Source organism: Felis catus, chromosome A3 (genome assembly GCF_018350175.1).
Source record: "Felis catus isolate Fca126 chromosome A3, F.catus_Fca126_mat1.0, whole genome shotgun sequence".
Taxonomy (NCBI): Eukaryota; Metazoa; Chordata; class Mammalia; order Carnivora; family Felidae; genus Felis; species Felis catus.
Window position 1 is genome coordinate 32,557,973 of NC_058370.1, and position 22,953 is coordinate 32,580,925.

Here is a 22,953-nt window from a genome sequence, read left to right on the forward strand (position 1 = left end):
ATTTAATAGCCCAAAATGGCAGAACTCCACCGCGGCAAACCAGCCTCTGTCAACACATCCAAAAGGCACGTGCAAATCTAGAATTAGTAGGTGAAACTCAGAGCAAAGTGGAAGCCAAAAAATCCGGGAACAGAGCTGAGAGTAAAGTGAGGGAGGGCCCAAGTGATGCTATAAATAGTTTGTGCTTTTTGAGAGCAGCCGGGTGGAATCAGGACCTTTGATATTGTCATAAAGCTACATGTCAGAGAAGGTCTCCAGGAAAGTGATCTTGGTGGGATATAATTATTATGATGAGAATAGCAGAAAGCTATTGCAAAAATCTAGGCTAGTGATGATGGTGTCTTGAAATAGAGAACTGAGGGTCTCAGGGGGAGAAGTGGTTTTACTTCAGCTATAGTCTGAGGAAAGAGAAGGTAGGATTTACTGATGTGTGGGAGGGAAATCAAGCCAGTCTTCTATAGCTAAGATGGGAAAGACTGAGGGAAGAGTACTTGAAGTGTGGGGTAGAAGTTAGGGGTTTGGTTTTGGATATAAATTTAAAATGTTTGAAAAACATCCTAAGGGAGATGCTTTTTTAAGCAGGAGGTTCAACAAACAACAGCTGTGGTAGCTGTTACTTTTCATCACCTTGACATTCATTGACATAAATCCCTGTAAGCTGGAACCTGCTAACATGTGTCTCAGATGACAGAAGCCTTGCTCACCAAAAACCACTCACACTTGCATTTCCCGTTCCATAAGAACACCCTAATATGCATTCTATTTGGTTCTGATTCCCTTGTGTTCACTTTACTTGTCATCATGTGACATCTGAACTTAAACAAAGGGCTGGGTTAGAAAGCTCAAAGAACTTCTATCCCCATTGCCCATTCTGTGGGCCCATTCATTCACTAAACATATGTTTACTAAGCATCTACGCTGAGTGTCAAAATCAAGCCTCCATTGCCCATAGAGGTGACCTTAATGATGCCCCTTACATCCATGTGTCCTTCTTTCCTGTTTCACTCTCCTGATTTCCTCACTCCTGTTTACGGGATTTTAAAAAATGCTTATTTAGTTTTGAGAGAGAGAGAGAGTGCAAGCAAGGGAGGCACAGAGACAGAGGGGGACATTGAATCTGAAGTGGGCACCCTGCTGACAGTAGAGCCCGATGAGGGGCTCGAACTCCGGAACCAAACCAGGGATCATGGCCTGAACGGAAGTCTGACACTTCTCCTACTGAGCCAGGTGCCTCTGTTTAGGGGATCTTTATCTCAGGCTCTGGTTTTGGAGGAACATAGACTATTTTCACACAATAGCCAACGATGAACTAGAATAAACGACTGCAGCCATAATGGACGTCCACTTCACCTGGAAATGTGAGCACAGGGCAGAGTGTTGTCTGCAGGCCCCCCTCCTCAGGTGTGCAGGAAGAGGAGGAGGCTGTGGACAAGCATGGACAGCACTGGGTATTATGAGTCAGGCTCCCATTCAGGTCCTCTGCTGGCCGGACACATTATTTTCTGATTTCAGAACAAGAAGATGTGTTTGGGTGGTAGCAGCCTTGCACTTTGGCAGATGTCAGACTGGGGTCCCAGAGCTCTGGGCCAGCGATTCCCATTGCTGCCTCAGGGCCTTAAGCATCTGAGAGGCTCTAGATTTGCAGCCTACACATGCACAGGTCATTCTCCCATTCTGGCCTCAGCGGTCTAGGCCCTGCAGTTTTTGGCGCAAGCCTTTGGCTTACATCTGGCTAGGCCCTTGGTGAGCTGCTGGTGCTCTGTGACTCTGAGTCGGGGGCGAGGCATCCAAAAGAATCAAGGTTTGGCTGATGAGAGGTATGAGCCAGACTCTAGAAGGAGGAGTCCAGCAATGCAAAGAGGTTCTAGCACCTGGACACACAGGTGTTTCTCATCCCAGGACTCCCTGCCGGCCCCCATACATCTCCTGAGATCAGGCTTCCTCACGGCTGTGCCTAGGGCTTTAGTCCGCCATTATCTGAGTCTCCCAGATATTCTCGTCTCAGCTGAGGCTCTTCCTGCTTAAGGACCCACGACTTACACCTCTGCCCACCTGAAGCCACCCTGAGCTTGCCCTGTAGGCTCCTGGTTGCCTTCCTGGGAAGCCCCACACTCCACATGCACCATATCCCCCACCCTGACACCAGGCTCTAGCTTTGGCCTGGCAGTTCTTCTTGGTGTTCAAAGAGGAGAACATTTCCTGAACGAAGGGCCTTGGGTGAAGGGGCCAGCTTCCCTGTCGCAGGATGCTGGCATTGTGCTGGCAAGAGAGAGCAGCGGGCTGAGGCTGTTCTTTAGGGGAAGGCTGGAGAAACAGGCAGTGATGGTCTCCTGGGACAAATTCAAGACTGGTCTCTGCTGCTGGGAGGAATACCTGGCCAAGAGGATGTGGGTGAGTGCCTGGGTCTTTTTGTGAGTGTGTCTGTGTATGTGTTCATGTGCTTATTTCTTTTCTTTTCTTTCTTTATCTTTGTTTTGTTTTGTTTTTTTGGTAAATCATGCTTCAGGAAGTGTACTAAATTGACTAAGCCCTACCTCCTGGATAACAGTGTTCAGATGGGTAGCCAAAGTGCCTTAGGACCAGCTGTAGCCAGTGTACTTGATAGTATAGCTTGGGTTCTGGGAGTAATGGCCAGGTTTTCTCTTGGACCCTTGTTGTACTGAGAAGATCATTTCTTTCAATGGGTAAGGTGCCCAGGTTGAGTTGTGAAAATGTCTCCTGGCTTATATAGTTTCATGATCCAGGGAGAGGGAGCCTTAAGCCTTTGTCTTGGGACATTGTTGTGTGCCTGTGAAATGTGGGCACCCTGCAGACTGTGGATACTGAATTCCAGTGTGCTGTTCAGGTGTCAGGGTGGAGGCCCACCCATTGCCTGTTGGTCCTAGAACTCTGTGTGCCCAGGTGATTGCAGAGCAGGTGTGCTGCCCCTTTAACTATGAGAGGTACTAGGGGTATAAGGTATCACATCATCTTTATTTTCTTCCCTTCTTTTCCTACCTTACTTTCCACCTCCAGCAGCATTTCCTGAGATTGCCTCCCACCTAATTTACTTGCACTTGATCCCCTTGCTTTAGGAAATCCAATCTCAGACAGTCCTGACTGAATGAATAAATGCTCAAGTATTTATACTCAAATAGTACTTTATGGAGGTCACAGGGAGTTTACTGTCTTGATTTAAGGGTCATAGTGTTTTCCCCGACATTAAAAATTCCATAAGTATGCTTTTTATTTAATTTTATCCTTTGCAGGGAAAAGGTACAGTAACATATGTTGTATATGGTGTTTAAATAATGATCACAGTAAGGGCTTATTACATATTTGTTAGTTTGAGCATTTGAGTAAATTGAAGGGTTTTTTATTTTCTTTTTTAGAAGATATTTTTTATGTAGTCCTAAGCTCTTGCTGACCAGGAGGAGTGATGGAGAATGTCTTTGGTTGAAGTTCCACCAAGAAAGGGAAATAGAATGCATCATTAGAATATTTCAGACCCTTCTGTAAACAATTAACAAGGTCCCAAGCAAAGGGAAAACAGGAAGTGATATGAGAAGGAACTTGTTTACCATGATTCCAACTGCACCAGAATTTATTTTTATCAAAGTGAAGCCATGGGTAAGTCAACAAAGCTGGACAAAGCCCTCAGAGTGTGAGGAATTAGATTACCAACCAGGAGTGTATGAACCAGAGGAATCTGAATACATTTTGCTCTTTTCAGAAGTTGCTAATGTTTCTCAGAAGACTGTGTTTCCCTTTACTCTGCTTTTTAAAATTCAAAATATTTTCTCTTAGGGAATGCCATGTATTAAAAAGAGTTTCTAAGAACAATGATTTAAACTGCAGAGCCAAATTTCTGTAAGGTTAGCCAGTGTTTTATCTTTAGCATGATCAACACCTAGGATATAAATGATCCCCATCATTTTGTCTCCTCTTGTTAACTTGTTATACAGAGAGGGCACTGGGCTTTTCAGTAAGGCTCTTCAGTCCTTAATGTTTAGAGATGGGGCTAAAAACCCAACATCCACAGAGGCGAGTGGCCCATAAGGGGGATAGTGGACAACAAGAGTGTATGTTTTTGGTGTCTTGTGGGAGTATGGGAGCAGGAAAATAAAGTTTCTGACTTTGTAGGAGAAATCAAGAATCTGGGTTTTCACATGAAATTCTCCCATATTTAATGTGGCCAACTTGTTGCAATATTTTTAAAAAATTTTTAACGTTTATTTATTTTTGAGAGAGAGAGTACAAGCAGGGGAAGGGCAGAGAGAGAGAGAGAGAGGGAGACACAGAATCTGAAGCAGGCTCCAGGCTCTGAGCTGTCAGTACAGAACCTGATACAGGGCTCGAACTCATGAACCGTGAGATCATGACCTGAGCCGAAGTCAGTCACTTAAATTGAGCCACCCAAGCACCCCTCAGTATTTTAAAAGTGCTTTGTGAGGGGAGAAAAAATGTCCATCCTGGAGCTTGATTTCACATTTGGTCACTATTTTCCAACCTCTATTTTAGAGACTCAAAGCTACTTTGATATTCTAATAAAAGAAAGGAATCCTTTGTAATGAAAGTAGCATCAGAGATCCTCTGCTGACTCCATGTGCCATGGCCTTGCTATATAAAGGGTGGTCTCAGGCCAGCTGTATCAGCATTGCCTTGGAGCTCCATAGAGACACAGATTCCCAGGCCCCACCCAGACCCACTGAATCAGAACTTGCTTTATAAAAAGATCCACACGTGATTCATATGCACGTTAAAGTTTGAGAAGCATTGCTTGAGTTTGCCTCCTGAGGGGGAAAAAAATCAGGCTCCAAAAGCAGCAGCTGTGATTTAAATGTACTTATATGGAGAGGAAAAAGAATTTTCCAGAAATGATAGACACCTGCAGTAGTTACAGCTAACAAAAATATTTAAAAGTGGCCTATTGGAGAAGAAGAACATATTCTCTGTTTTAACTGAAGAATGCAGTTGTTGAAGGCAGACCTTTTCACTATTTTGAACCAAAGTCTATGTATTTTGAGTAGTGATAGATTTTTTTAATTGTGTTATTTAGTCAATAATGTATATTAAAAATCTATTATGTTCATTTTGCTGTTCTGAGAACTATATCCAGGAATGGATAAGGCAGTTTCTACCCTCAAAATACTTACAGTCTCAAATCCAAAATATGGCACAGGTGGCCACAGAGGCATAGAGTGGAAACTCAGAATGAAGAGGCAGCATTGGCCTGATGCCCAATAATTCATTTGTGTCATGATCCTTCAACACAATATTGTACTCACATTTTTGAATGCTTATTTGCTTAACATCTGTCTACACTTCTGCATTGAAAGCACCTTGCTCTCAGGGACTAATATTTACTGAATGATATGTCTTTTGCTTCCACATTTACCCAAGCTCTCTGCTCGAGGAAGGACAATATAAAAGAAATTTTATAGGAAACAATATGTTTGAGTCATTTCCTGTAACTTTCAGGGAGTGTACATGAAGTAAAACTAACTGAATTTTTAAAACTGTTTTATTGAGATATAATACACCTATACAATTTACTCATTTAATGATTTTTAGCATATTTAGAATTCTGCATCTATTACAATCAATTTAATTTTTTTTCATCACCCCAAAAAGGAACTGTGTCTGTCTTAGCTTTCACATACTGCCCTACCCCACAACTTTTCCTTATCCCTTAACCCCAGCCAATCAATATGTGTCCTTTGTGACTGGCTTTTTTCATTAAGCACAGTGTTTCACTAAATTTTATTTTCATTCTGTATTTCCCTGAACTAGAGAAAAGAAACTTAGGCTAATAAGGAAAATGTTAAAATACTATTAGAAATATAAATGACTCCCAAAGCTGGAGGTACATCAGGCTTTTGTTTATAACCTTAGAAACACATATCTTCTGTTTCTCTTTTGTCTTGAATCCAGTTTTTTTTTTTTTTTAGTGTTTATTTTTGAGAGAGAGACAGAGAGACAGACAGACAGACTGACTGTGAGTACAAGTGGGGAGGGGCTGGGAGACACAGAATCTGAAGCAGGCTTGAAGCTCGGCGCTCTCAGTGCAGAGCCTGACACAGAGCTTGAATTCACAAACCGTGAGATCATGACCTGATCTGACGTCTGATGCTTAACCCACTGAGCCACCCAAGGGCCCCTTGAACCCAGTTTTTATTGGATGTTTGATGGGGCCTTATGTGAGAACTGGTTGTTTCTAGGAAAAATTGTGAAATGAATGAAGTTTACTTTCTATGCCTCTTCTTTCTACTTTTTATATCTTTCTCTTCCTCTTAAATGCCTGTTATTCTTGTGGTACATCTTTATTCACCATAAAGTATTACATTTTAATAATGAAAGGAAAAAATTTTTACCCTTGTCAAATAATATTTTCACTTCCATAGAATCCTTCAACTTTGCCAATTAAGGGAGAACCTAATGGCATATATGTTAGGAAGATGGGGAAAGGGGAAACTATTTTTGGTTAAGGTCAATTTCATAGATCTTTGTTGAGAGATTGCCATGTGCTAGGTGTTGGGTAAGTGTATATCAGAGAGTTTAAGTAACTTGCCCAAAGACAGCTATTAGGTAGTGAGAGCAGAATTTGAATGCAGTTTTTTCCCATGATTGCAGAGTCTCACTGCTTAATTTTTGTGGTATACTGGCACTCCCCAATGTTCCTTAGTCGCCTTAGAGTCTGCAGCCTACAATCCATCTCTTCTCTCCTAAAACAGGCACAGGATATATCATTTGTTATTTTGTCTTTTGGCTCTCTCTCTCGAGAATGTTATCAATTCTGTTAGTTGTAGTTTCTACTGGTTATTTAAAAACATGAAAGTTGATTTTTGTGTTCTACAACTTTACTGAATTTATTATTCTAACAGATTTTAAGTGGTGGTGTTAGGCTTTTCTGTGTACTAGATCATATCATCTGCAAACAGCATAATTTCTTCCTTTCTGATTGGATACCTTTTATTTTTCTTGCCTGGTTTCTGTGGAGACTTCTAGTGCCATGTTGAATAGAAGTGGTGAGAGTGGACACACTTGTCTTGTTTTTGACCTTAGAGGAAAGCTTTCAGATTTTCAGCATTGAGTATGATGTTAGCTGTGGGCTTGTCACAGACAGCCTTTGTTATGTTGAGCAACATTCCCTCTATAATTTGTTGAGGTTCTTTTGTTTTTTGTTTTGTTTTGGGTTTTTTTTGTTTGTTTGTTTACCATGTAAGAATGTTGGATTTTGTCAGCTACATTTCCTGTATCTATTGACATTATCATGTGATTTTTATACTTCATTCAGTTAATGTGGTGTATCACATCTATTGTTTTGTGTATATTAAGCCATCCTTGCATCCCAGAAATAAAGTCCACTTAATCGTGTTGTATGACCCTCTTAATGTGTTGTTGAATTCACTTTGCTAGTATTCTATTGAGGATCTTTGCACCTATGTTCATCAAAGATATTGGCTTGTAGTTTTCTTACTGTGTTTTTGTGTCACTTTGGCATAAGGGTAATGCTGGCCTCATAAAATGAGTTTGGAAGGGTTACCTCTTTATTTTTTAGAAAGAGTTTGTGAACTGGTGTTAATTCTTAAATTTTTGGTAGAAATCACCAGTGAAATAATCTAATAAACAAATTCAGTAAAGTTGAAGGATACCAAATCAACATACAGAGTCTGTTGCATTTTTATGAGGTAAAAGAATCCTAAAATTCATTCATCCAACACAATCTTGAGCAAGAAGAAAGCTGAAGGCATAACACTACCTGATTTCAAAATATACTACAAAGTTACAGTAATTAAAACAATATGGTACTGGCATAAAAACAGACATCAGTCTAATAAAACAGAATAGAGGATCCAAAAATAAATCCACATGTTTACAGTTTATCTTCTGCATAGGTGGTCAGAACACACAATGAGGAAATGATAATCTCTTCAATAAGTGGTATTGGGAAAACTGGACATCCACATGCAGAAGAATGAAATTGGATTCTTCACACTATATACAAAATCAACTCAAAATGTATTAAAGCCAGAAACTGTAAAACTACTAGAAGAAAACATAAGGAAAAAGCTTCTTGGCATTGGCCTGTGCAATGATTTCTTGGATATGACCCCAAAAAGTACAGGAAACAGAAGCAAAAATATACAAACAGGATTGCATCAAACTAAAAAGCTACAGCATAGCAAAGAAACAATCAACAGAATGAAGAGACAGCCACAGAATGGGAGAAAATATTTACAAACAGTACATCTGATAACAGCTAAAATATGTAAGGAACTTAACTCTATAGCAAGGAAACAAATAACCTGATTAAAAAATTGGCCAATTACCTGAATAGATATTTCTCAAAAGAAGACATACACATGTCTAACATGTATATGAAAAAATGCACAACATCACTAATCTTTAGGGATATGCTATTTTCTGGAGTGTAATTTAAGTGGATGAACTACTCTGCCAAAGAATGTCAAGATTAAAACCAGTCTCTTAGCAATGGCTCAAGACGGGAGGGGCTAGGAAAGGGCTCAGATACAGATAAGGGGGGAAACTGAAGGCTTAAGATGCATAAACAATTGTGATGCCTAACAAGGAGCATTACTCCATTTACCCAGAGTTAGGGTAACTGAAGCCCCATGTTTGACATTTTGCAGTGCAGGATCCATCTACCAAAAGCTTTCAGATTATTTAATCAGTCAGTATCAACCATGTACCTAATATATATATACTCTGTGATATTGTCAGACTGACTCTCTGGACACATTTAAATTGCTATGAATATGGAGATTGAAACTTCAATTTTTAAAAATTATATGAAATACTTTTTTAGGACCAAAAATAAAAGCAAAGTGAAATGTTATAAGTGGTTAAAATTGAATTGTGAGGCCTGAATGATCATTTATCTCCGTGGGCTTTATGCATTTTTAGAATCAGAACATGGTTCTCAAAAGAAATTTTATAAGAAAGGCTAATATTTTAAAAGTGAGACGATTAAAGCAGCTTTGGCTGAGGTGGGGGTGGGGGGAATCATAGCCTTCAGACATGTTCTCCTCCCTTTACTCTTAACCTTCGTTTCCCATGCACTGTCTACCCTCCCTTTTTTCAGTCCAGCCTTGATGGACCTCATATGAGCCTCTGTAGGGACTTTAAGAGTAGTTCAGGAATGTCTATTGTAGCTCGGTGGTTTCATTGAACAAGTTAGCATTCATTGTTCTCTTTCTTTACAGAAAGATTTTGAAATTACTATGATCCTTTAGAAAATTGGCCTGGGTTCTAGTCCATTGTGGATGATCTGTATCCCAAGGTTTTTTTTGAGCTAATGTTAATGACCCCCTAGTTGTATGTGTATCTATATTTCTGCATCTATTCCATACTTGACAGTTTTGTGGGTCATACCAAAGGGCACAACTGGACACCTCTTTTTGATAGGAGAGGTTCTGATTCATTTCTTTCTTTCTTTTTTTTCTTTCTTTCATTTTTCATTCTTTCATTCACTCAACAAACACTTTTTAAGTATCTACTATGTAAAAAAAGAAAAAAAGAAAAAGAAAAGAGAAAAACCCAAACATTAAAAACACTGTGGAACTGAATGAGGAATAATATTTGTCTCTTCCTTCAAGGATCTTAAAAGAAAATAGACGAGATAGGCTTGAAAACAACTCACTGGAATGCAAGGCAGAATGGAGTACTATAGCTCTCTCAGGAAGATGGAAACTATTAGTGTTGCTGAAAATAGAAGGGGCAATCTGAGAGAGGATTGAAACCAGAAATTGGGGGATCTTTGGGAACAGACTCAGTTGTAGGTGATGGGGCCATTAGCCATGGCCAGCAGAATGTCCACAGAGTGGTCAATAACTGATTTTTTTTATGGTTAAACTTTGCGAGGTCTCAAGAGATACAGGGTATATCTCATCAAGAAATGGATTGACAAAGAGGTCATTATATGGGGCTCCAAGCAGGCAAAATATCTGCTCACATCAAGGAGATGTAGCAGTACTTATTTGAGAGCAACTCTCAGAAATGAATTTGGCTTCAGGTCTCTATGTTATTAGCAAAACAGGAAAATCCAGCATAGGCTTCAAGATAGGGGACTAAAATGATGGCTTGATTGTAGGAACAAAACAGGAGATCTAACTGTTAAATTTGATGCAGCAAATTTTATCTGAAATTTAATTCCAAGAGTTTATAGAGTACCTTCAATTCCCATGAAGACCTCAGAATCTGGGGCAGGACTAGCCTCAGCCTTGTCAGTCTCAAGTAAGAGGAGAGATAGTGCTGGAAAGGTGGGGCCTGTCAGGGTCATTATGAGCCTCTTTACTTCAAGTTCCCTCTCTCTTAGCTCCTATATTCACTGTCTGGCAAGTAGGTTATATTTTGGGTTAAGTTCTACTTTTGAATCTTATCTGAATTCTCTTTGCTCAGGTTTCCAAATTGCTCTGGGTGACATCTGCTTGTCACCAGTAAAACCAAAAGGACAGCGGGGTAGATTGCCTTGAACAGCGCAGACAGGTAATTACAGCTTTAATTTTGTTTTGTTTTTGGAAGGATCCAGGTGTCCAACCTCTTTATCTCACAAAAGAACCTTAATATATGTAGGAGTGTTGGCAGACAAGATGGCCCAGTGGGCAGTCTGCCCATCAGATGTGTTAGCCTTCTGTTATTGAAATAGTACTTCCCATGGAAGCATCACACGTCAAGAATTCTCTGCTGGTCCAAGGACCCAACAGTTTCCAAGCTAGGAGCACAGTTAGAGACATGGAGAATTCTAAATAGCCAGGAGATACATTTCACCCTGGAAATTCAGATCTCAACGGAGAGTGCTTGGGCCATGTGAATATGAATCATTCCTCTGAACAGCCCTTCTTGTTGTGAAATCAAATAATCTGGAGCTGGAACCTGTTGACTAGTTGATGGGTGTGTCTCTGACTTTGAAGAATTGATCACTTTAGAAATTGTGCACATATAGAATATAAGCTGGGTTTTCTAGAATCTGAGATTGTCTTCCTTTTCAAAGCCTACGTGTTTTGCTGCACATATGTCCAGAGTGGAGCCAGAGGTGTTAAAAGCAAGGCTTAATCAGAAGTGCAATAGGCCAAGGCTTAAGTATAGGCCTCAGGAGACTGTCTGGGGGAGGTTTTCCCAGCACCTGAAAGTACTAGTGGGTCCAAGAAAATTGATTATCAGTGAGGATCAGGGATATTTGGCAAGAGGAAAAGTTTGGGGCCTCAGAAATTAGATAGAGTTCAAAATAAAGAAATGTAGTAGGACTACACTGCTTTCCACAGGGACTGGATGGAGTGTGTGGGTAGAACTATAGTTCCTAGAAATATTGGAGGATGGTAAAAGATAGGAGAAACCAGTCAACTCTGAGACTCAGATATGGGGTCTAGAGAAAGCTCTGTTTACTAGAATTATGGAATACAATGGGAAGTGGCTGATCAGAAAGGAATAAAGCCATGTGACCAGAACTGATTGCTATTAGGGACCCCAGAATCTCAATATAATTCCACCTTTTAGATCCCGGGGTAGTGGCATTTCAGCTATCTTCTGAGTAACCAGACACGTGGCAGGTACTGTTTTGTGTGCATGTGTGTGGAGGGTTTTTTGTTTGTTTGTTTGTTTGTTTTTGTTTTTGTTTTTTTTTACAGACAAGAAGGAACTGCTCAAAAAAGACTTCTTGGACTTGGAGGATGCAGCTAGATCCACTCATGGATTCTTGTACAACAGCCTTGATTCTTGGATTCTAGAAAGTGTGTCTATTTTCAGGGCAGTGGAACACAATGGCTCTTATCTGTTGTCCTGAGAAGTTTCAGAATTATGGGGATTGGCACAGGATTGTAATACTTGGGAGGTTGAGGAAAACCTGGAGAAACTGGGGACAGAGCAAGGCTAAGTCTCCATGTTTCTGTGGAAGCAGATCTCTGAAGGCTTCCTTGATTCTAGCAGTATCTGTCTGCTGGGTATCTAGGACACATTCTTGCATCTGTTGAGTATCTTGCTACATGAGAGCATATGTTTACCTAACATTTATCTGTTCAGCCAGAGGACATAGCCTTCTTTGATAGTGAGGACAGGGAACAGATACAATTTTATGTACAGTTTGTCCTAGAAGCTGAAACTAGATTTCATCTAGGGCCCTGTTGTATTCTTATGGCAAGATACCAGTGTTCTCAGGCATTCTACTCCACCTGATTTAATTTGATTCCACTGCACTCTGTGCTGTGTCGTTCCATTCCAATTTATTTCGTTTCAATTCAGGGCCACAGCTGTGCTAGTGGAGTGGTCCAAGGATGAACAGACAAACTGTTGATTCACAGGGAGTTCCATACAGTATGTTTTATGAGGGACTAATCTTGTGAACTTCTCTTGAGAAAAAGTTCTGTTGGCATTCTCTCATGGAGAGTCATATTAGCATCTGAAAATGTGTTGAGAGTTTACAATAAATAGAAGTTTAATTTTGTTTAACCTGAGTTTCCCAAAGATTTTTGGCCACAGAAAAGTTGTTGTTGGTGTTTAACTAGTTATTAATAGCCCACTGAATTATTTTAAGAGAACCATAGGATTATCACACATGGTGGCTGGTTGGATGATCTAGGGCTGGCCTCAAAATTTAAGTGTCCAGGTAGCCCCAAAAAGGCAAGCACTTTGAGTACAAGCTGGTGCTTCTGGAGGTTTATGGATATTGAAATGCTGAGGTGGGGCTTGATCACGTAAGGGCTTTGGCTTCAGGACTTACTCAAGCTGTCATTAAGCTCTTGTTCATTAAGGTCTGTCATTAAGGACTTGTTCAGCTTTAAATGTGTGTGTGTGTGTGTGTGTGTGTGTGTGTGTGTGTGTGTGTGTGTGTGTTCTTGTTCAGCTTTAAATTTTAAGGATTACCAATTGGCTAGTTTAATGGTTCTCAACTGAATATATATCAGAAGACATTCACACGAGGATTCATGCCCATGGTTATACTTAAAGGTTTACATGAATCCCACCCAGGAACCTGGCTCCTATGCTCTGGACAAAATCCTCTGTCACTGAGTGTTAGAAGACACTAGAGCACAAGTTTGGCTTCAGTGTTGCTGTGTCTAGATCAAGGACATAAGGGCTCACCAACAAGATTCCTAGTTGGAATCTGGTTATTTTGATGCCCAGTGTGTCGTCAAAGTTGGCACTGAGAGGCTGCTTCTGAATTAACTGGGCAAAATATTCCAGATAAATGTGCAGTGATGAGGAAGGTGACAGAGCAATTCAGCAGTTGGCATGCAGGTGGCTTGGTAGGAGGGCAACAGGTAGATCCAGTGGCAGGGTGAGGCAGGGGTGAGCATGAGAGCAGACCACTGAAGCTCATTTCATGGACAGCAGTAGGGGCTACCAGAAAGCCTGTCCTCACGAGAAAGACCTGGGGTTAGGTGATGAGGAACAAGCTGTGAGGAATGCCTTTCCAGCTTGCAATTCCAGTTCTGGGAAAGGACTGGACAGAGAGCTGAGGCTGGGATCCTGACCCCAGCACCACTGGAATTCAAACAGCGGCAGGTGCTTGCAGAACAAGTAAAAACCAAGGAGCAAACTAATGATACTGCAGAACTAAACCACTTGGACTGAAGACAAAAATAAAAACCCTAAAGACCAGTATTTGCCCCAGGCACTAACGGAGGGGCTCAAACTTTGAAACTAGTTCCATGTCTACAGCTGAGAAATTTGCAGAGAATCATCAGTTTACACTAAATTAAGTGCTCAGTTGTTACCTCTTTAATAGATTAATGTTAGAGATCAATATCAAGACATGATTAGAAATAAGTGTGCTCAAATGATATTTCTGATTCCACTGATATCCTCCCATAAATATTTCAGTATTCCGAAGAGTGAATTAAATAGAAGCACCAACAAATGTTAAACAGTATCAGTTTTCTAGTGTGATTTGATATTGTTTGTGGTATTTTTCAGGCACTACAGCATTATATCCATTCTGTTTTTATTTCATTGAGTTTTTCAAAGTTCTGAATGTTTCTAAATTTTTTCAAAACTTCCTGTGCAATCTTTCCTCTCTTATAAACAAAAAACACAATATCATTCTTTCTTATTCTATCTTGTGTTTCTCCCTCCCTCCCTTCCTTTCTTTATCTTTTTCTTTTTTCTTAAATGTTTTTTTCTTCTGAAAAGGGCCTCTCACAGTGTTGTTGTTTTTTGGTTGGTTTATTTCTTTAGCCTTGTTTTTAATTTTTTTTTTTAATTTACATACAAGTTAGTTAGCATGTAGTGCAACAATGATTTCAGGAGTAGAATCCAGTGGTTCATCTCTGACATATAACACCCAGTACCCATCCACACAGTGTTTTACTTAAGCTATTTGGCATTTATGTACCACAGGATTCTGTACCCAAATAATAATTTGTTTTCTATTTTTTAGACAAAAAAGTTAAGTAAGATTTTTCTTCCTTTCCTATGAGGTAGGTAGGGTGGGTGGTGTTATATCCATTTTAGGTATAAAGAATGAGGGAGAGAGGCAAAGATTTATCTTTGAGTAGTTTCTATGGGAGTTAATATTGTCATGCAGTTAAATGGTCTTTTCCCCCATAGTTCTCTACTGTACACAGAAGTTGGGATGGATGGAGAATTTCCCATGGAGAGTTTTCAAAATCTCAAAATCACAGGGTCAGTCCCACACCTAAAGATTCTCCAGTTTGAGCCGTGAGTGGAATTTGGGCAACTGATTTTCTTTTGTGTGCTCAGGGTTGAAAAGCTCCTCCCCAAAGCGTATGCCATTGACTTGGCTTCATTATCACAACTGGGTAGCACATTGTCAAATACACCTTCTTGAGAGCACAGCACCAGCTTGGCCACACAGATAAGAATGATCCCAGAAGATAAAGTTTAAAATTGGTTGTGTGAGAAGCAGATGTTAACTGTCACCTGCCAAGGAAACAGGAGAACCCTGACACTCTTTGATATATTTGGAGGTGATGAAAAAAATGACACTTCAAGTCGGTAGCTCTTCTAGGAAATAATATCTGAATACCAGCTTGAGATAGAAACCTTCAGCCTGTTCCAGATTGAGATTATGAGTACCTACTGTCACTCCTTGTATAGTAGTTTTATGAAGCTTGTTACAAAGTAAACATACTGATACTACCTGAATGCAAGTTGAAATAAAGAAGGTAGGGCAAGTCTGAGTGCTGCATATACACCACATATAATTTTTTGTGGGTATTCTGTGCATTTCATGAGAAAGATGGTACCCAGTTGCCATCTTTCATATGGGCATTTTCCTTGTGCTGGGGCTACAGTCCTTATATTTGATTCTCAGTACAGTGGGGAAGCAAATGTTCCTACACAGACCATCACTACCTATTTATTTTTTGTTATGGCTATGTATTTTTTAATTTTTAATTTTTCAGTTTTATTGAGATACGATTTGTGTATAACATTGTATAAGTTTAAAGTGTACAACATAATGATTTTAGATACTGTGAAATGCCATGATAAGATTAGTTGACAGCAATCACTTCACACAGTTACAGTTTTTATTTTTTTGATGAAAACTTTTAAGGTCTAGCAACTTTCAAATATACAATACAGTATTGCTAACTATAGTCATCATAATGTATATTACACATCCAGGACTCATAGGCAAGGAACACACGAGGGCCCTAATTTCCTTCACATAGAAGATGAAGCAATTGTAGGGAAGTTGAGAAGCTGTCCTTTCAGGAAAGAGGAGGGCACCTTCAAGATTTTGCTGGGTCCTACCCTGAGGAGAACCAGTACTTAGTGTGTGGTGCTGCACTGAGTGGGCCAGGGACTGTGTTCAGAGGTTAAGTGGCTGTCTCAGTTTGACTTTCCCTAAAATAGATTCTGAGACAAGAATTCGGGTCCAAATGATTATTTAGGAGGTAATGCCAGGAAGGATGGTGTGGGAGTTGGGGAGTAAGACAGGAAAGCCAATAAAGGGTGTGTTCATGAATGGATTATTCGACTGGGCAATGGCATTCACTCCTGCTGGGGACCCTCTGAATTGCACAACCAAGGGGCAAAGAAGTTGAGTTATTTGTAACTTCCAAGTCTTATTCCTTATTGCCCCATCAGGCAGAGAGGTGCTTATGCTATCGCATGTAGGAGAGCTGTGGCAGCTTCAGGTGCCTTCCAGGTGGGCTGAAGGCATCTGCTAAAGATGTCATTGGGAGTCCTCAGGGCATAGAATCTAATCCTAATGTGCCTCTGATATGCCAGGCAGACTGCTGAACTACTTTGCTTACTGCAGAGCTAAGGATGGTGGGATATCCAACTTGCCCAAATATGTGTACATTGCTGATGACTTTCATTATTAATAGATGATTTTGGCATTGGAAAGTTTTTTGTATGTTAATTTAAAAAGCCCTGAGCTTATTTAATACTTTCAAACTGTTTGCATGCTTGGGAGGCTGGAGTATGTGTTGTGTGTGACTGCCTGTGTGCTTGCATACTTGAGAGTATGCATAAGTCTTAGTTACTGAAGTAGGACTAGTTGTACATGTCAGTGCATATATGATACAAAACACCATGCTTATTTGTGAACATGTGAACTTAAAAGGAAGTGGCAAAACGTCTTGATTAGAAAATTGCCCTTCTACCCAGTATGATGTGTGTAATATGAAATATTTCTTTGAAATGGATCCGAGGTCAGTAGCAGCTAGATGGAAACCATGTGCTTTTCTTGGGCCTTTAAAAAAAAAACAAAAAAAAAACCAAACAAACAAAAAAACCCACCTCTTTCTAACTGAGTGGTCTGCATGTTAAAATTAGGAACAGAAAGGTTGACCACACCAAAGGCCTCCCTACATTGTGGAAATTTGAGGCCATCGGTAATGGCCACAAGGAGTGAGAGCCGGTGTAGACATCCATGTTAAAATGAACTTCTGTCTTCCACATGACCTGCATGAAGGTCAGACAATGCAGCAGAGCATAATATTTAAGGGGACAGCCCCATTATTCAGAGTGAGCATCTTCAAAAGCCATTTGTGTCAGAACTGAGGATTTAAAAAAAAAGAAGAAGAATCTGAATGAAACAGCCATTAGGGGCACCTGGATGGCTCAGTCGGTTGAGTGTCCAACTCTGGCTCAGGTCATGATCTCACAGTTTGTGAGTTTGAGCCCCGTGTCAGGCTTTATGCTGGCCTGGAGACTGGAGCCTCCTTCAGATTCTGTGTCTCCCTCTCTGCCCCTCCCCTGCTTGTGCTCTCTCTCTCTCAAAAATAAATAAACATGGAAAAAAAATTTAAAATAGCCATCAACTCCACTTTTTCAAATTACCCATAGACAAAAAATGGACTCCCCATTTTTCACCATTTGTCATCCAAGTCTTTCTGTTTGGTGGGCTCAAAGCCTAATGACTTTTAAACTGTGTTGGTAGAAAGGCTACACATGGTTTTCTTGCCACTTAGATGCATTCTTAGTGGGCTTTGAGGAGGTTAAGGCTTGAGGAAATACATAATTCTGGTAGCCAGTATTGTCTCAGTATATTAAAATGTGTGTGGCATCTTTGTCATTTAAGCTTTTCTATTTGTGTCCCTGTGTTCCTTCTCATATACATAAAACAAGCATACAGAAAGTAGGCATTTTAAATATATATACACACTGTATCACTCAAGGTCCAGTTAGCAAAGCAGAAACCATGTCAGTAGTTTTCAGAGAAGTCTTAATACATGGAATTTATTAAACAGATATTGAAACACTAAAATGTGCTAAAGAAGTAACTGATACTGTAAGCAGTTACTACCTCTTAGGCTATAGGAACAAACAGAAGAAGCTGGGGTTCTGAAAAGCTTGAGGAGAGACCCTGTAAAGCTGAATCTAAGGGAATGCAATGAGAGTAGTTTTTTGGCGTGTGAGCCAAAAATACTATGCATACCCACAGGACTGGAGGCTGGCCTCAAAAGCCAGTAACAGGTGAAGAAGCAAGCCTAGGGGTATGTTCATTGGAACAGCAAGCCAAACACAGAAAGTGGCAAGACTTTCTCCCTCTTCCCATCCTGTGGTTTCTCTGTGGTGCCCCTTATTGCCTAGTCTAGCAGAGAGCAACCCAGAAACCTAGTTTGCATAGTCCTAGCCCAGCATCCAAGTTAGTGTTGAGTTGTTGGGGTTGGAGATGAAACATAGTGGCTTAATGATACATGTGTACATTAATAAAACCATATGGAATTGCTAATGACCAACTAAAATATCTACAAAAAACAGCAATTTCATATGATTCAGAATAACACAGGCATGTACATGTTATATTGTACATAATTAAAATATGTGTTTTAATACTTTTACATCTTATAAATGTATATGTACATACAGAATTAAGCCTATTTAAGGTAGGAGCCATCTCTACACTTATTTATGTCAGAGGAAGCTGGTGCCATTCTGTGAATGAGAAGTGTGTGTGTGTGTGTGTGTGTGTGTGTGTGTGTGTGTGTGTGTGTGAGAAAATCTCAACCTTTTAATTGGGCACATTTATCCTGGGCCTTTATGATAATTATCCCACCATGTTTTTTGCATGATGCCGTTTACCACTGCAATGTTTTCCCATCATGGGTATATCATTTGGTTCATCATACTGCATCCTGCTGCCTTGGTTGTGACCTGATGAGTCTTCAAGGGTCCACAGTGCACATGTTCCAGAAGTGAAGGCTTGAGGGGTGTCTGCGTGGTTCAGTTGGTTAAGCATCTGACTCTTGATTTCAGCTCAGGTCATGAGCTCACGGTCATGAGATTGAGCCCCGTGTCAGGCTCTGCTCTGGGTGTGGAGCCTGCTTGGGATTCTCTCTCTTGTCTCTTTCTGCCCCTCTCCCACTTGTGTTTTCTCTCTCTCTCTCTCAATATAAAAAAACATAAAAAGGAAGTGAGGCTTTGACTTAAAGTTTCCTCCATGTCTAGGAAGAGGAAACACAGACCTTTCAGGGAATTCCTTTAAGGATTTGAAGTCCTTCCAATTGTTGCTACTATGGGGGGTGTCATGATACCTTACCTGTAGAGTTGCTGTCTCTTAGAAGGGCAGTTGTTTATCTATGTTTGGTTACCTGTGTGCATTTTTGGGCTGGGCTCTCCTAGTCTAAAAGGAGAAAGGTATGTTTGAGTTTTCTTTATGGGGAGTGATTCAGAGGCCGTTGAGTAAGTTACCAGTGAAGGAACATGGTGTGCTCATAACAGGCCATGTGAAGACTCCGTGAGTGCCTGTCAATGGCTATTGTGCTTCTCCTGAGGGCCATTGTGTGAATTCCTATTTTGCTTATTTGTTTCCCATCACTCTACTTAAATAGAGTGTAAGACAAGTGAGTGAGCCTGGAAGAAAGAGGCAGGCTTTGAATCTAAAAGATTGCTGAAGTATTTATGTAGCTCCAATGTGCAACTCATTTCAGGGAATCCCACAGACAGCTTTCCCAAAGTGGGCATTTTCTTTTGTACAACCCACTGTCCTTTCCTGGCTCCTGAAGCTTTGAGTCCCCCCTTTCTTCCTCTGACAAACCAAAACCACAATTTCAAAGTAATTCAGCTGGTGTCCCAGCAATGCCTTCTAATTCTACCTCTTTCACAATAGGCAGGGAGCAGAGGAAACTGACAAATGGGCTATTTTTGAACCAGAAGTTGGCCCAACTGTCAGGAGTAATAGCAGCCGAGTAATGTTTGTGGGATAGCCTGCTCATGAAAGATGACTTTATAATTGCCTTCCAGATCCCCAGGATAAGAGTGTATGTTGAAATCTGCATAACCCTCTTAGGCTTTCAGACTCTGACCTTCAGAGGCCCAACAGACGTGCTGGCACTGCATGCACTTGGCTGTTCATATGAGCATCATCTCTGCTGTTTACTCAAATGTGTTCTGGGCACTTTGTTTACCCCTCAGCTTGTCTGATTGTGCCCTCCAACAGATCAAATGGCACCTATTAACTCGGGGTGGCCTCTTTACAGAGGGACTTGTTATTGCCTTTACTGCTTATCCAGTCCTTTTGTGTTTGATCCTCTTGGCACTTTCCTTTCTTTCTTCCCATCTGTCAGTGGGCTTTTGTGCCCCATGGGTCCGCATATCAACACTTCACTCCTCCTCCCCCTGAAGACAGCTACTGTTTCTGATGTCCTTTCACTGGGGAAGGCTGTTGGAGCAGTTTGCACAGGGCAAGTTGGAGAGCGAGGTTAAAAACAAAACAACAAACAACAACAACAAAACCCAAAAACCCACTGATAAGACTCCTGCTGGAATGGGATTTTTTCCTGGACCATAGGTCCACATTCCTATCATGAGAGCACTCACTATGGAATTGGACTTGTTTGGTACAAAACAAAGATGAATTCTAGAAACCCATTCTTTGTTGCAAAGATGGAATATTCTAAATAAGATGATGGTGCCTTCTCACTTCGCTTCTTCTGTTAAGCGTGTGGACTTTGTGGGATGTTTCTAACACTGGGACAAGGTACACTGAAGAAAATAGGTTCTTAGCTTTTCCTGATAATTCTCAAACCCTTTCACTATCTCTATGTAATTAAATTATTTAATTGTTCTCAGATAGTCACTAAAGGGGATCTGGGGGGAGGTCAGCATTGACTCCAGGCAGCAGTCAGGATGGCGGGTGATTTATGGGAGGGGCCTTCTGATGACAAGATGAGCATGTTCCTGTTTGTGCGCTAGAACATTCTTTAGCTTAGTGTTAGAAATAGTAGGACAAGGTTTATGTGTTTTCAAACTTCCATCTTAACTTTGGGACTGTTAAAATCAGTGACATTAGGACAGAGACTTAGTAGTTCAGCACCAGTGGAATGTGTGAACGATGTAGAGTCTCACAGTGCAGTCTGTGAGCCTTCTGCGTCAGAATCACCTAGAATGTTTCACAGACATGCAATTTCCAAGACCCACCCAGGGCTGCTGATTCAAAATACTGAGATGAGGCCCTTGAGGTCTATGCATTTCATAAACACTTCCAGTTATTCTAACACCAAAGTTGAAAATCACTTTTCTAGAGGGCCAAATGGTAATTCTAAGTGGGATCAGCAAAAGTAAAAAAAAAATCCCTCTGTCTTGAATGTATTGTTTTAACTATGCCAGGAAGTATAGTCATGTTTATCTATGAAAATAATTTATCTGGAGGACTATAATGAAAAGATTTAGTTTTGCAAGGAGTTCTCCCCACAAACTAGTTTGAAAAGACCACTTGATCATATTCTCATTTCATGTGTTGTTTACTTTTATCTCCATGCAATTCTGTTCATTTAGTATTTTAAGCACAATAAGAGTAAAAATAATAATCTCCTCTTTATTATCCAGAAGACTATGTCAATGGGAATATTAAAATAACTAAACATTAATCAGTAAACCCTTATTTTAACTCTAGCTATTAAGCATTTCTCCAAAGCATTAATCTAGAAAGCCTTAGTGAGGATCTTAGGATGACTGCAGGTCACCCTTTGGAGAACAAATTCTCATAAAATGCTTGGACTCAAATTGTACCTGAAGAAAATGTGTAACCTGTCAAAACAGTTTTTGTTTTCCTTCCCATTTAGATGAAAGTACAACATGAACATCAATTTGATAAAGACTTAACCAAAAAGTCTGGTTACTTGAGGCTTTACCATACATAGTTCTGAATCAAAAACTAAACTATAAGTGTCTGGAGGAAAGGACACAGTTGCTTTTATCACAGGTATATTATTCTGCCACTCTGGCTGTCCTTGCATCTCGTGTTGGTGAAACACCACAGAAAGTAAAACAGGCTCCCAGAACATAGTTATTTCCATATCCTCCTACACAGTATTCCCTTTGGAGCAAGCAATTTATCTGCACTCAACTTTTCCCTGTTGGTTCTCTGAATCAGACAGGCTTTCCCCAATCCCCTAGAGCTACTAATCTTGTTAATCTTTGCCCTTTACAAGTGAATCTTTTGTGCTGCTTGTTACTGGACTTGGATTGCTGTCTTTTTCACCCTTTCATTCTTTTTTCTTTTTTTTCTTTTTTTTTAAATGAACAATAAGAGCAAACAGTTTGGGATAAAAGGGGGAGTGAGGAATGATGACCTCTGATTGGTCAGTCATGATGACACAGTTTATGGGTTTGGAGGATTCCGTTGTCAAGAGACGCAGGGCAGGATCACCTCTTAAGGAAATAATGTGATCACATGGAAAAGAGCTAAGGATGAGAGAAACCACAAGGTTTCTACTGCTGAACAATGACCAAGTTCACTCGTGTTCTCAGGTGCATGGGAGAGAATAGGCCCTCATTGTTAAGGCAGCATCAGCACCTGTCTTTGTTTCTGTTTCCCTTGCTGCAGCATTAACACTATCTTGTCAATCTGGAGACAGGTTGGCATGGGACATAACCACTGATGGATATTTAGCCAGTCAGTGTACCAAATGGCTGGTCCCTTGCACACTCCTGAATTAGGTGTATGAGTAACTAAAACATTTACCAGATACCATGTTTCATTATGTTCAGTTTAACTCTTCATTGAATAGTTATATTTGTCTTAAGATCACGCTATGCTGAAAACTAAAGGCTTGACAACTAAAACTTGCTAAGTTATGAACACTGGTATTTAAAATATCTATTTTTTCCCCAATTCCAGGTGAGACTTTCTTTTTTATCTTCTTTTTTTTGTTGAGGTATATACATAGTGAATCTATAGTCTATAACTTGATGAAAATTTTTATAATCTATGCAGTCATGTAACCACCATCTAGAGTAAGATGTAGAACATTTCTAGTAGCCTCAAAGGCTTCCATCTACCACTTCCCAGTCAATACCCATCTCCACTCCAGGAAACTATTCTGACTTCTATTCCCATAGATAAATTTTGCCTATTCTCCAACTTCATGTAGATAGAGTAATACAGAATTTATTCCTTTGCATCTGGTTTCTTCTGTTTATGTCTATGAGATACATCCTTGCTGTTGTATTCTTTTTCATAGTTTAATGTTTTGTTGTGTAAATATACTACAATTTATCCATTCTGTTACTGCTGGATACTGGATTGTTTTCAGT

The 22,953-nt window shown here is 40.2% G+C and overlaps 1 long non-coding RNA gene across 1 annotated transcript; it reads left to right on the plus strand.

The window, feature by feature from the left end:
- Nucleotides 1–1,477: 1,477 nt before the first annotated feature.
- Nucleotides 1,478–12,504, plus strand: LOC123384357. Its single transcript, XR_006595350.1, has 3 exons — nt 1,478–2,391; nt 10,402–10,488; nt 11,628–12,504. It is a non-coding gene; the product is annotated as an uncharacterized LOC123384357 (long non-coding RNA).
- Nucleotides 12,505–22,953: the final 10,449 nt, after the last annotated feature.